Genomic DNA, 16108 nt, shown 5'->3' on the forward strand with positions numbered 1-16108 from the left:
GGGGAAGAGACAGAAATCTTTAATAAATAAATAAATTAATTAAAAAAATTGATGAGATACAAGTAATCATGCCTAAATTATGCTTTCTATAGGCTTGGTCCTTTTCTTCTTTAAAACTTTTTAAATTAAATTTTGTTTATGATGTGTGTGGTGTGCATATGGGCGTATGTGTGTGGGTGCACACGTGTGTTAAGGCCCAGCATTGTTCTCACTTTTTTCTAGATTTCAGTCTACTTTTTAATTTTTTGGCTTACTTCCTATTGAGGTAGTATCCCTCTTTTAGCCCAGAGGTGCCAGTTTGAGATAATATAGCTAGCTAGTTTGCCCCAGGAATCACTGTCAGTGCCTCCCTAGTGCTGGTATTTCAGGTTGCTGCCTCTGGCAGGATTCCATGTAGGTACCAGGGATGAGAACGCCAATCCTCACACTTGCACTGCAAACACCTTGTCTGATGCAATCAGTGGGGACATAGGGAGCACGTGGATTATAAATATCAAAATGGAGATTAATCTAATAAGGACTGAGAAATTAGTTAGTTCCACAGTTTGCATATAAAGTTATTCTTGCCATCAATTACCTGGGTTAACAATTATCATAGTTATCTTAACTAGCAGATAAGGAATAAATGTTTTCCTCCATTTATTGTGAAGAGTGGATTATAAATTAGGGTTTGTTATTTTAAAGTTATAGTACCAGGACCACCCCTGGCTTTTCCTAAGAAGAGAACATAAGGTTTGAGGAGTGGTATTGGTTGCTTATTAGACAACTATGAATGTAATTCAGCTTAACAACAAACACATTGCTGTTCTAACACTAGGCCACTGAGGGGAATGGAAAACTTTGCTGGGTGCCTCCAGAATTCGAAGACTGAACCTAGTTGTTTTCTGTATAAATCTCTCAGGATTCAGGCAGCAGATGGAACAGTTGCAGCCTACAGACAATTTGTTGTTTTGAGATGAGACTTTATGCTGTAGTCCATTCTAGAGTGGAACTCACTACGCTGTTTAAAGTGGCCTTGAACTCCTGACACTCGTCCTGCCTCAGTCTGCCAGATGCAGAAATTATTCACATGAACCACCCACCATACATGGCTTCAAAAACCAAAACAGAACTTCCTTTATATCTTCCTTTATATCTGTTTGTTTGTTGTGATGCTGGAGCTTTAGCCAAAGGCTTATGCACAGTATACAAGCCCTTTACTGAACTGTCTCTTGAGATTTTTTTAAATTTTTTTTCATGTATTTCTTTTATTTTATGTGTATGAGTGTTTTGCTTGTGTGTGTGTGTGTGTGTGCACGCACATATGAGTGTATATGTGTGCACCTCATGCATGCAGTTTCCAAAGAGACCAGAAGAGAGCAAAAGATACCCCTGGAACTGGAATTAAAGATGTGAGCCCTGATGTGGTTGCTGGGCATTGATCCTGTGTCTTCTAGAAAACCTGTTGGCCACTGAGCCATATCTCCAGTGCCTCCCCTGGAGAGTTAAGTATCATTTTGTAGTTGGCAAAGTCAGAAGTCAGAGCTATGTATTTCAAGAGTTACAAGACAAAGTATAGAAATAAGGTTAATACAAAGATACCCCTAACACATTATTGTGCAAACACATACATTGGGTTATCTGAAGTAATTAATTATGGGATTATTTATTTTTTGTTAAATAACAGTAAATTTTGGAAAAAATAATAGAAAAATATAGAAAATCCTTAAAGTGGAATTTGGGTCTTATAACCACGGGTTTCATATATTCTGAATATTTTTAAATAAATTTAAAAAATATAAGTGGGTTTCAGGCTCCATGTCTTGCTTCATAAAATGTTTAAATTCTTTCTTTATATTTTAGTTTTGTCTGTCTGTTTGAGTGTGGAGACTGTTGTTTTGTTTTGCACTAGGATCTTAATATTACTGTTTACCCTAGCACTCATTGTATAGATTAAGATGGCCTCAAACTAATGGTTATTGGCTTATTCCCTAAGTGATGGAATTAAAGGGAGATTCTGCCATGTCCTGCAAGTATTTATTTTTAGATAACTAAAAATAAACACGGAATGACTCACAAATTTGCATAAGGTGCTTGGACAGAGAACATGGTAATGTTCTCTATTGTTCTGACTTAGTGTTTTGACTCCCACAAAACAACCACAGTGATTTCTGACTGTCTATATTGCTGACATAGTTTGGAACATCCAGTATACACTGAATTCCTTAATATCTTTTTCTTTATGGAGAGTGAAAGGGGGCTCAGAAGTTTAGAGAACTGGTTCACACTAAAGCTATCTCCTACCATGAGCTGTATATCTCAGACATCGATAAGTATTATCTTTAGAGTGTTTATTACATTCCAAATCCTAAGCTAATCACTACAGTTGGAATGCAGGACACCATTTTATCAGGTATTGTGGTTTCACTTACATTTTATTGAATACATTGATTTATTGACAATTTCATTTATGTATATGGTACATTCAACTTACCACTCCAACAGTATGTTCTGCCCTTTTGTTTTGGTTTGTGACCCTCTTATTGTAAGTCGAGCGGTCTGAGTGGCCACGGGTTTGAAACTGTCTATAGGAATCAGCTGTGCTCTCCATTTGGTACTCAACTGAAGACGACGATTGCCCAAACCTTGGTTCTGAGAGGGTAAGGTTTGTGAGCTTCTTCCCCTCCATAATTGTCTATGAAGAGACCCACTCTTTTGCAGGCCCAGTGCAAGGCACTCAGTTGTTTTGAGATTGTTGTGTTTGCAAAACCGTTTCATACCCTAAAGATATAGTATTTCTCATATAGAAACCACAGCTTTGGAACCGTGTGTCATTTTCCTCAGGGCTCCTCAGCAGTGACACAAGAGGTTGGATACAGATTAATTAATGGGCAGAATTGCATTTGTCACACAAACACCAGTGGATTGAGCTCACTTAATGAGATTTGGATCTACAAATAGGTACCGTGGGATGGGTAATTCTGGTGGGTATACACGTTTGAGAAGTCTTCTAATATGGCTGACTATGAAGAGCCATTGGGGGACAGTTCAGGTTCAGGACTGTATACTTCACATGGATGGATAGCAAAGGTTTTCAGGGTACAGGAAAAGCTGATAAGATTGGGTTACTCCCAAGTCCATGAAAGTCAATATTTCAGAACTCCCAAAGTTTTGTAGATCCTTCAGTACCAATGAATAGATTAAATTTTGTGAAAGGAAACCTTTTTTAAATAAAATATTTATTTATTTATTATGTATACAATATTCTGTCTGTGTGTATGCCTGAAGGCCAGAAGAGGGCGCCAGGCCTCCTTACAGATGGTTGTGAGCCATCATGTGGTTGCTGGGAATTGAACTCAGGACCTTTGGAAGAGCAGGCAATGCTCTTAACCACTGAGCCATCTCTCCAGCCCCCCAAAAGGAAACCTTTTAAAGAGATGGTTTGCATATTACAAAATACATGGGAACTTTAAAAGTAGAAAAAATAAGATGGCAAGTGGACCAATGTCTTTTTCCAAAATGCACTTAGCATGAATTACAAACGACTGTAAAAGTTACATTAGTAGTACACTTTTACCAAGTCTGTCTAAGTAATATTTGTAAAGCAATATTCTTCAGTTGACATTTTAACAGAAATCTTCTTGTTTGAAAATAAACTACAACATAAAACATACCTCACAAACCTTTCATCAGAATGAGTCGCCACCATCTATGGCATTATATACGCCTCAGTGCGGTTTTGAAATTGGGTCCATATTTTTAGAGCTGCATTCTGCACCTCTCAGAAATGCAAAATGCATCGTAAGATGCACGCTTGCTGCCATGCAATATTTGTTAGTGAGGACTCCGTGTGTGATATGCAAACTCTCCTCCTATTTCCTTTTAATTGACCAGTCATCAGCCAGCAGATCTCTTAATTAAACCTCATTTGCTCTCAGGAACATGTGGCCATGATCTGAGGAGGGAACATTGCGTTCGCTGGTCCTTTCATTTTACTCTTGATAAGGCATAAAGGAGCCAGCTCCATCTCATGTCAAAATGTTTATTAGGATGGCAATCGTATCTATTTCCAGAGAATCAGGCATCGCCGGTGGGGCACAATCAGGGCTGTAATTAGGGAATTTGTAAACTACAGGCATTGTCCGCAGTGATCATTTATAATAGGTCACATGGGTTCTATCAAGAGACAAAATGCCTTTTCGTGGTACAAGTAAATTGATTTTTTCTAGCCATTCTGTGTTGAAGAGTTTAGTGGTGTGAGCAACAGTTGCTGCAGAAAATAAAATAAATTTTAGATTGTTTTGAAGAATCTCTTTACCACACTTTTACAAAGCATGTTTGGTATATGATTAATCATCTGCCTTCCTTTAAATTCAGAATTCTTTCACCATTGGAAAGCAGTGCCGTAATTAACACGATCACACTAGTGAATTCCCATTCACTTTCTAGTCTGTGCTTTTCATGGCTACACCCTGACCTTTCTGGAAATGGACAGCACTGACATTTTGTCATCCTCATAAGGGAGAAATGGATCTATTTAGGGATGTCCAGACCTCATTACTTCAGAGAAAAGGAACGAGAGCTGGATATCTATGTAGCCTGCCATTTATGATACTATCAAGACATAGAAATCAAATTATTGCCCGTAATGGCAGACAAATGTAAGCTTCTTCCCTTAGGATGTCTTTAGATGTGCCTCTAGATACTCGTTGGGTACATTTGTATCCTCCTCAGGATGTTATTTTCCTCAAAGCAGCCTTATAGAAATGTATTGTATCTTCTCAACTACTGGAAATGGCAAATGTGTGGATGTGTCCATGTGTATTTGTGTGTGTGTCTCTGTGTGTATTTTTGATTTCTATAAACATTTGTGTGGTTAGATATGCACCTGTGCCTAATAGTTGAGATATCTTGGTTTCAATAAAATATGGTCTATACCCTTAAAATAGAAATGTGTATATAGCCATGAAGCATAATATGAAATAGTATGGTAAACATATCAGTGATATGAAGATGACTAACATGTGTCGTGTAGTTACTATATCTAGTGCTTTTCCTTTATACGGCATATACATGTAGAAAACACACTATAAGTGTAAAAATGTGCAAAGTAGGTATTATTGTGTTCACTCTATATAAACAGAGGGTCAGACTAGATAATGTTCCCTAAGTTACCAGTTCTTGAGGCTAGGCACTCAACCTAAGATTCATTTTCTGTAAGTCTGTTTAGGGGCACTTCGCTCTGCAGTGTGCAACATTAGCTTTAAATTTGTAGTAAATGTCCCTCTCAGCCATCTAATTTGAAGACGAGGAAGCAAATGCCACCTTCCCATTGCTAAGATTATGGATTTTGTATGTAGTGAGGTTCTTTGTCTAAGCCAAACTTTTAATCTAGCTTTTAATTTTTAATTTTTTTCAAAGATGTATTTTTATTCTTGTGTGTATATATATATATATATATATATATATATATATATATATATATATATATGCTGTGAATGTGTATTTCACATGTATGCAGGTGTTCTCATTGGCCGGAAGTGTGTGTGTTGGCTCCCTAAGAGCTGAAGTTAGATGTGTTTTTGAGTCACATGATAAGGGCTCTGGCAAATGAACTTAGATCCTCTTCTGGAAGAGCAGTAAGTGCTCTTAGCTACTAAACCATCTGTCACAGTCTTCTAAATTTTTAACCTAATATAATTAAAATTCCTGAAAACCCTCCATGCTCATTTTAAGCAGTGTTCTAATTAATAAATTATTATGAACAATTGCAGCTTCTAAAAAGTCCCCATGTTTATCATTTCCCATGATACAGTGTAATTCTTGATGTTGGTGAGTGGCCTACTATGTGCCTCTTGTCTGCACTCTTGAATGTATTCACCTACGGAAATGGCTAAAATACTTGTTAAAGTAGTAAGTCTAGCATAGGCTACATATTTTTATATGATGTCCTGCACTTCTTAGTTGCATGGACTTTCTATCAGACTAGGGGGAAATGCTGGTACACACACACACACACACACACACACACACACACACACTCGCATGTACACATTCGGATAAATCATGGGCATCATTTTTAAGAACAAATGAGCCAGAATGCAAATGTGTTATGGGCTATAGTAGTTACAGGAACTTGGCACACACACACACACACACACACATATTTTTTTTTTCCTTACTTACTGTGAAGCCCTGACTGATCTAAGCTCCCTATGAAGATCAGGCTGGCCATGAACCTGCAGAAAACCACCTGCCTCTACTACGCAAGTGCTGGGATTAAAGGCGTGTGCCACGTGCCCAGGTGAAACTTCACTTAGCTAACATTTTATCTCTAAGAGTATCTTTTCTACCCTCTTCAATTTGTACTACATTCTATTTAGAGTAAAGTATTTTATAGTCAAATCATTCGAGTTTTTCTTTATAACTGGAGTTTTCTATTTTTATATTCTGTTATTTTACAAAATCTCAAAAACACATTTAATGAAGCTTCTATAAGAGCAATAGGTTGGAGAACAAGATTGTAGTTCCCAGACATGCATATGACCTAATGTTTCTTTATGAAATAATCTTTTCATTCCTCCAAATTATTTTCAGACTTATCTGCTATGTTGCTCCTGTGAAAAATCTGTTTTTAATTATTGAAATCATCACGTGCTTCTGCTCTTTCTTTCAAAATTTCATTCTAAATCATAATTTGTGGTTGCTAAATTTTTCACATAATTTGAGTTACTAGCTAGCTTTAAAGACTTTTTCCTGGTCCACAACCAAGAGAACCTAGACAACAAAGAGGACTTTAAAACAGGCATACATAGATCTATATAGGAAGGAGGAAAAGATAAGATCTCCTGATTAAATTGGAAGTGTAGGAGTCCTGGGCGAGTGTAGAATGAAAGAGGGGAGGAAGTGGAAGGAGTAGAGAAAAAATGTATAGTTCAATAAAAACAATAAAAAATGCGAAAATTTGTTCCTGCTTATTTAGTTTAAGAAAAATAAAATTTGGCTTGTGTCTTACCATCCATAATCAGGAACCACCAATTATTTTCATGGATTTCAGTACAGAAGAAACAAAAACCTGAGAAAGAATTTGAGGAAGGAACAAAGAGGTTAATAAGTTTTCATAATAGAGATTAATATTAATAACTCAAAAAATATTCCATCAGAAATGCAAGTTAGATCATTAAATTGTTCAAAGATCTAAATGGCTCAAGAGACTGGAAAGCCTAGCGAGCAGTGCCAAACTTGATATTAGCCATCTCTGAGGCAGCAAGCACAGGTTCTGAGTTTATTTGCAGCAAGTCTTTTGGCTCATTTGAATGCGATGCAGAGAATGATTTGCTGGTTTGTTCTTACACTTTATGTTCTGTGGAATCCCTCAGAGACTATTCTTGTGCCATAGCAACACCTGCTGGGAGAGGGAAGTTGGAACAGCCAGATCAGATGCCTGCCAAACCAGCTTTCCCAATGAATGGCACTGCATGCCCTCCATCTCCAATACCAAACCTTCAGAATTGCTACTTCCAGGATACTGCTGCTCCCCATATGCTCCAAACACCTAACAATGCTATTATAATAAGATTTCCTAACTCTTCAAAAGTAAGCATTGTGTATGTGTGTGTGTGTGTATTATTGCCCTGTAACCTTCTCCTTAGAATTTCAGAAGTAGATCCCGGGGTATTTTAACCTTCCGTGTATTTGCTTTCTCTCTGCTTTGTCCTGAGATCTGTAAAAGACTATCAACGTTGTATGGTTAGCATCTCCTAATTTATTAAGGTGAGATGCTGAAAAGTATGTGCCAGTGCAAAAAAAAAAAAAAAAAGGCAAGTTTTATTTACAGAGTAGGACAAGTGATGTATTTATTCTAGTTCTTATCACAGTTAGGAACACAGTGGGCACGCCATCTGGTGTGAAGGCATGTTATAATTAAGTGCTTGTTCGTATGTGAACAGGACTATAACTGATGCAAGTCTGGGAAGAAAGGACGACATAAGCACTCTTGTGTAGACCAGACTAGCCTTTTATTGGCTGCTAGGTGAGGAAAGTCATAGAATAGGCAAATCACTCAAAACTAACAAGTGTTTTTTCCTTACTTCAATGTACCATTTTTGCTTCATTGTATCATTGTTGTGACCAAATGAGAGTAGTAATATTATTACTAATATAATATATATATATAATAAATCCACTGTTTTCAATGTTTTTAATCATTAGATAATAATTATTCAGTTATTTTCCTTCTTTGGTTGTCTAGTAACTTTGATTTAGGACTATATGTCAACCAGGACTATACTAAACACCTCTGAAGCACCTTAAAAAGTCACAGGGCATGAAGGTTACTATATTCCAGCATGTATTTACCATGCTGAAAGTGAGCCAAAGTTATTATTTTAAAAATTACTGCCAGGACTTAGATTGGAATTATTTTGAGTTCGAATTGCTCTGATATGTGTTGAACGTATGTATGACTCTCTCTCCCCCAAGTGATCATTAATCCTGTGTTCTTATGACTTTTGTATATTAAAGCAAATTTTCATAATCTTAGTGATTTTTTAGTGTGTGCTGTAAAGTGAGAGGCGATCAGAATTTTTCAATCCTATAGAATAGTTATTTTCAAGTAGCTGTTATGGCAATAACATATTTATGACCTATGTAGAATGTACTATTTTGAATGGAAGAGGGCCAAGTAGGTTTATAGTATATGTGCAGATGGTGGTACTTACCCAGTGGCTTCTTTCTATTACCCCCCAGCCAAAAATACTATGTCATTACTAACATCCAATTTACAATTAATGTTAAAGGCATAATATTTCGTCCTACATGAAATGTCTGTGATTCATCAAACCCCAATACTGAGTGTGTATCTCTCTCCCTCCCTCTCTTTGTAAATATATATATATATATATTTATATATATAAATATATATATATATATATTCCAGAATACAGTAGCAATGAAAAGATTGAGTGTAAAATAGCATGAATATGAAAAAGCTCCCTGTGATAGAATATCTATCTTCTAAAAAGTGTAGGGTCTGAACTTTGAGCCACATCAATTCAAGATTAAATCCATCAATAACTGTTGCTTGAAATAGGATGTTGTTCCCTTCATAGTCTAAGTCAGATATAAGACTCATATCAAATACGACATAATTTTTAAACATAGGTGGTAGCTCAGAGCACACACTGGTCTTAGAGATGACCAATATTCTGTCCCCACACCCACTCTGCCTCTTAGTACAGCTTTGTAACTCCAGCTACGGAGGATCCATCGCTCTCTTCTGATCTACTCAGGCACCAGCACCAACATAACATGAGTATGTAATTAGATGTAAATAAAATATAAATACTGAAAAAATGATACTCTCACTATTTATAAAACTTTCTATTGTTTTTGAAGAGGAAACATACATGCACACAGTCACATGATTTCATTAATTTATCTCATTATTGCCTTTGTGTGTGATACTAGAGACATAGCTTAGTGCTTTGTGCATGTTGGGGAAGGGCTCTCCATGAACTAAATCACTAGCCCTCTTTTTGATTATTTACATCTGAGAATTTACTTTACATTGGTCTTTCTTTTTTCTTTCCATAGGACATTTCTTGAATTCTTACCTATAGAGGTCCCTTTAAGGAACTCATTATTTTTTTGAAATCTTATTTTCTTGTTGTTTTCTTTTATTTTAGTATCAATTATGCTTTCTAGTCTAGAATATACACATCTAATATAAACTAATTTTCCTAAAACTTCAAGTGTAAATTAATTACTGGTGTATTTATTTCAGGAGTCTTTATGAATCTGGTTAGCCAACTGTAGTAAGTTCTACGTGCTGCATTTTAAAAATAAAGTATCCCTTTCATCTTCATATTCCTTTTAAAGTTCAGCACCTGCCAGGAAGTGCACAAGCATATCTGATTTCTTTTCACATTATTATTATTTCTGGGACTTCAAATGGACCTACGTGTTTGAAATAATGAAGTTTTCCAAGTAAAGATTGCAGAGTTGATGTCTTCTGTTTCCTCCCTAATCCAACATAGAAAGAATTTCCCCTTTTGTTTCAGTCACTGTGTTTCATTGACAGTCTGTGATATAAGAGAAACGTTGTCAGAAAGCCATTTTGTTTGAGTTGTGGGTTTTATTGTATTATTTTGTTTTTTGTTGTTGATGATGTTTTTAATGTTTGGAAGAAGAAACAGGTCTTGATCAAGACCTTCCCAGTTCCTCCCACTATAGCCTTTCAGTATATGAACCACACCAGAAAATATGCCTATATTTTTATATTCAGAGACTTTTTTAATAACAAATACCTTCTAAATAAATATGTTTTACAAGATGCAGGTGCATAAGACTGCTGTCTTTTACTTGATATACTTTTACTGAGAAACAATAAATATTATAATTCATATAAACCATCTTAAAAATCCATAATGCAATTAATTATGTGCCTTAAAATTGCCTCTCCTTTGTCTATGTTAAAATTAGTTTGGAGCGCTGTTTTTTCTATACACATTTTAAATAAAAGAAAACAGAAAAAGAATATGCAGGATCATTTTTTAACTCTCCTAACTTTGAGACGCCTCTAAATGGCAAGACCTGCATTATAAATCTACCCCAACATTATTTTTTCACAATTTCTACTTATCTGAGTTAGTAACTGCGTATATTTTTTATCGTTTTTCTATCTGTTGCTGTTAAAAATGCTCATGACTCATGTCTGTTTATTTCTATTATCTGATCTAGTCTCAGATTTGTAATTTTCTGCCATCCTGCTTTCCACTGATTCCCCTTTCTTCCTTTCTCAGTTATTTCATGTGCTGTTAGAATCTACCAATAAGAACGTCAAGACAGTGGCTGCAAAGGGCTTTCTCATCCCCGAAACATGGGGGAAATGCTCAACAGAATCCCAAGATTGAGAACAGGGGCAAATGGCACCTGTTTCTCATAGCCAGGCAGAATGAATTTCCAGGCCACAGAAAAGGGCAAATTCTCACCAGAAGTTTTAAGTAGTATCATCTAAGGCAGGGGGGGTGTTCCGTGATGAGAGGGCTGGTTTGTAAGAATGGGCAACAGAGTCTGGGTCCCTAATACCTGCATAATTCAGGGTGTGTGTATGACGACAACTCTGGGTTCAGGTGCCACTGTCCTTATACAATGGGTAGGGAAAGATTGAGAAAGACACCTGCTATCAGCCTCAGGCTTGCACACAAAACACACACACACATTCATACACACACACACATACACACATACATGTGAGCTTGCACATGTACTCTCACAGTAATGTGAACCCATGTACAGGGAAACACAAATGAATAGACATTGCCTACACATATACATAGAGAAAAAAATTAATACTATTTGAACTGAGGATGTGCAAAAGTGCTAGAAGACCCAAAGAACGCCCCTACTTCTAAATGGGGGGGGGATAAATAAGAAATAACTGATTGTTCAAGATCACTATGGTCATCGAAACCTGTAGAACGTGGGTGTTACTCTGTTGTTCAGAACACCATCTCTGGAGTGATTCATTTACACTCCATGAAAAATACACTTTTCTTTTTTTATTCATTTTGAATATCAACCACAGTCCCCACTCCTGCCCCTCTTCCCCCTTCCCCATTACCCCATCTCATACCCATCATCCACTTCTCAGAAAGGGTAAGGCCGCCCATGGGGAGTTTCCAAAACATGATATTATCAAGTTGAGGCTTGATCCTGCCCCCTGCATCAAGGCTGAGCAAGGCAAGAAATTGGCACACACACACACAAAAAAAAAAAGCCAGTTTGTGCACGAGGGATAGATCCTGGTCCCACTGCAAAGGCTCCCACAAAAGACCAAACCATGCAACTGTCACCAGCCTGCAGAGGGCCCAGTTTTGTGCCTTGCAGGCTACTCATTTATGGGTCCAGAGTTTCCAGGTCCCAGGAACTCAGATCAGCTGTCTCTGTGGGTTACTTCCTGATGACTTTGACCCACCTTGCTCATAAATCCCTCCTCCCTCTTAAACTGAACTGGAGTTCCACCTGGTTCTTGGTTGTGGATCTCTGCATCTGCATCCATCAGTTACAGGATGGAGGATCTATGATGACAGCTAAGGTAGTCACCCATGTGATTAGAGGAGAAGGCTGGGTCAGGCACACTCTCCACTAGCTAGGAGTCTTCGTTGGGGTCCTCCTCATGGATTTCTGGTTTCTCCCTAAACCCATAATGGCTCCTTCTATCACGGGTGAGTTGGGGGAGGGACTGAGAGGGAGAGCAATGAAAAACACACATTTCTTTGAATGAGTTCTGATTATAGATTGCTTTAATATTTCACATTTCTATGGAACCTTTGATATGCTAATGTTTCACATATATTGGGGAAGAGTAAAAAATTGAAGCAAAATGTATCAAGACAAAATTGACAATAGTAGTATATTTAAGGAAAACCACTGTTCTTGTCATGTGAAGCCCCTGCAAGAACTTGCTTTCCTCCTTGCCTCTCCCTATTTCTATCTCTGTTTCCTCCCTGTGTCACTGCCTAGCTATATCTCATTGTCACAATTTATTTGTTACATATAAAATTTTTTACTGAATTTATATTATGTATAAGATTGTCTCCTGGATGCTGACAATACAGCGATGAAGTATGTGTGTGTTCGTTCTGGAAGCTCTTATTTCTATTTTGACGTGTAGGATATGCTGTTATAAAAATACACACGGATAATAAACCAGTTACTATTGTGAAGCACATGATAAGCTGTCATCCCGTGTAGTAACTGGTGAGGTGGGAGAAGAAACCCTGTCTGGATAAAACAGAGTTTGTACCGCGCAGCAGCATGCTCCACTTAGCAATAGCACTTGCAGTTATCCACATGCTGTTCCTTGTCAATACTGATATTTTATCTATGTTTGTTGAAAAATGACATCATCATTTAAAAGCCTTTATCATATTGTACCATGACAGTTCCATGAGTGAACAAATCTATCGCGCTGTTTTCAGAATTTCTTTAAAACACTGCTCTCATGAGCAATCTCATGGAGGTTTTTGGACTTCATAGTAACCTGAACAAATGTGTGTTTGTGGTGAAAAAGCTAATGGCAGGGCAGCAGGAGAATTGGGAGAGGGAAACCCTCAAAATACAGACACTGTATAGGATGCTATCACAAGAAAGCAAAATGATGACTTTCCTGGGATGTCTGCCAGTAGTTCTACAATAAAATAATTAAATAGGCAGGTATGGAAGATATTTTAATGCATATGCTGTATATATTATACACACGCATATGTAAACATGCTCATTGAAATTAGATAGTACTTAGAACTGCGGGCAAGAGGATATGAGAAAACTAGGAAACCTATCGTTTTAATTAGCAGATGGCATGCGTTGGTAATTAACTATTAATTTAAGAAGTGATTGGTATTTGTGTTTGAAGATTTGGAACATGTGGAATATAAAAGTAGATTCCTTTGTAGAATCAAAGAAGTTGGAAGAGATTAGAACATCTACTGTTATCATATAAGACGAGAAAGAGTAACAAACATGATCTCCCATGGAAAAACTGATAGTAGTAATTCAGAGTTTGGTGTCCAATTTTAGGATATAGAACTTTTAGTCTAAGCAAAAAAGGAAAGCTTATAGATGTTCAGGGAAATCATAAGATATTTTAGGTCAAAAGAGATGTTTATAAAAATTTAAAGTCCTTAAGCCAGTGCAGTTTGCACTCCTGTAAGCCCAGCACTTGGAAGCTTGATGCACTATGATCATGAGTACAAGTCGAAATAGGAAATGAAGCAAGTTTCAGAGCAGCAGTGTGGCATAAAATAGTGAGAACCCTTCCCTAAACCAAAGCAAACAAACATTTTACAGAATAAAAAAGATTGCAAATGTTTTTAGGTGTTTGTTGCTTAGTAAAACTTGAAGTAATTCATAAAAGACTGATTTTTAAGCTGACAAGATAAAAAAACTGAATTCTGTTTTACTAACTTTAATTAGGCAAATTAAAAGATTAAAGATTTTAAATCAACGAATAACAAATGTGCAAAAGTAATTTTCATACTATTCAACATAGTGAAGTTTTAGGAAAATTTTAGGTAGTCAAGCGTTTAATTATAATGGCCTAATGTTTTCAAATATTTAAATATTCACCATATTAAATCAAGATACAAATGTTTGCCTTTGACTCTGTTCTCCTTCACTTTCTACGCTGTTTCTATCATAGGATGAGTGCCCTCAGGACTGATACAAGAAAGTCAAGTAATTAGTTTCAAACTTTAGAAATTAATGCGCAGATTGGTTACACTTAGCCCACATTTGGGGGCTTTACGGAGTAAATATTTAAAGCAACAGCAATCCATTACACAATCTTTTAAATTATATTTTTTATGTAATTCACAGAGAGTAATTGAAGTTCATATACATACTTGGATTGATATAGCTTATATTTATTTTGATACGCATTCAAAAATATTCTAATAGAGTAAATTTTAGTTAGGAAATAATATAGCATAAGGAAGAATTTTGTGAAATATACATCATAAAGTCACTTGTATTTCTTCTGGCCTCCTGCCAAAGAGCGGTAATTGAAAGGGATTTTGTCCATCATCCTGTGAGGTTAGTGAGTGTGGGTGCTGGGCAAGGAGCCCACTGCTCACTTGCAGATACTACAACACCTTAGACCCCCTAAAGTATCACGTCAAATTGTCAGTGTTTGCATTTCTGGTCAGTCATTGATTTTGTCATCCTGAAACTCAGTGCTTCTCCTTGGGTGAGTTTTGATATTAAATATTTGCTCCTTAGGATTATTAAGGGAGTTGAACACAGTAGTAAATCCTCCAGTTGTGCTTGGCACATAGTAATGACATCATATGTGGTAAATGTTAAGATCATTTTTGTATTCTATTTCAGTTACTCTCAGAAAAGGCAAACAAATATTACGGTTCCATCTGTTTTGTTGAGATACATGGCTTAGAATTGCATAATATTTTGTGGTTTGCTTAAAAAAGAAAATTCTTGTAATAAATTTTAATAGTATTTACAAAATAAATTATTTGAGTAAATCATTTAAGAATTATATTTCTATAAATGTTTTCATTTTCAGATTAATTTTGTTGAGATCAACTCCTGTAATGTATATATTTACTTCAAGAAGATGATGATTACTGATCATTTTATCTGACTTGTGAGATTCTGTAATGTGTATCATATAACTAGTTTTTTATAACTTGGAGTAAATGGAGAAATTAAAATAAGAATGTATGTGTGAGACACTTGAATGACAAAATAATTTTGGTATCTCACTATCTCTAAATTAATGTCTCTAAATGTAGTAAAAAGCATTAGTTGAAAAATAACTTGAACTTGTTTGTTTTGCTACCCTGAAACAGGAATAAAGTAAGGCTCATAATCTCTAATGGGAAAATAAATCTTCCAGTTAGCCTAAAATCTGCAACACCTTCAAAAGAATTGCAGCATTAATCAGAATCATGTTTCTATCTATCCCTATCTCTAACATTGAGCCTAGCTCATGTTTGTGGACACTTTGCTGCAGAGACTCATTTAATTTCAGCCAAATACAATTGCATTATAAATGCAAATATGTTCATGTGATATGGAGTACTGTTTCTGATATTGTTTGTGAGAAAAATTATTATATTTCCCACAATAATCATGTCTTCCATTAAAACTGAACATGAGTATACTCCAGCCTAGTCAGCTACAATCCAGCGAAACCATTCCAATGTCACACTAAGTATGCTCAGTACAATAAAAAATTAAATTCACTTTAGGAAGTTTATACTGCCAATATACATTGAAAGATGCTTTGATTGTCTTTCATAAGAATAATTTTATAGAAATAGTAGTAATATCTTACCAAGAATCCATGTTGCTTCAAAATATGATAATTTGGAATCTTACAAAATTGAAATTTATAAAAGACAAGTGTGGGGGAATGTAATGATTATCTGAATGTGACGTTAGTCAGCTGCTCTATTAAATTCTCACCAGAGAGAAAATAGACCATAAATCTTAGCCCCTTTTCTTAAACTTCTAATTTTATATCTTGGGTTCGTCTTTTTCCTACTAGTTCTCCATGCTGTGCAGTTGTCACGTGCTCATATGAGTAAAATGAAATAATTTAAAACTG

At 36.1% G+C, this 16108-nt stretch overlaps 1 protein-coding gene across 1 annotated transcript in view; it reads left to right on the forward strand.

Annotated features, from left to right (window-relative positions):
- Mdga2 (MAM domain containing glycosylphosphatidylinositol anchor 2) overlaps positions 1–16108 on the forward strand; it is a 687020-nt gene that overhangs the window by 533852 nt on the left and 137060 nt on the right. The window lies entirely within an intron of this gene.

Source organism: Alexandromys fortis, unplaced genomic scaffold, assembly GCF_014885135.2.
Source record: "Alexandromys fortis isolate MF-2015 unplaced genomic scaffold, M_Fortis_MF-2015_v1.1 scaffold_17, whole genome shotgun sequence".
Classification (NCBI taxonomy): domain Eukaryota; kingdom Metazoa; phylum Chordata; class Mammalia; order Rodentia; family Cricetidae; genus Alexandromys; species Alexandromys fortis.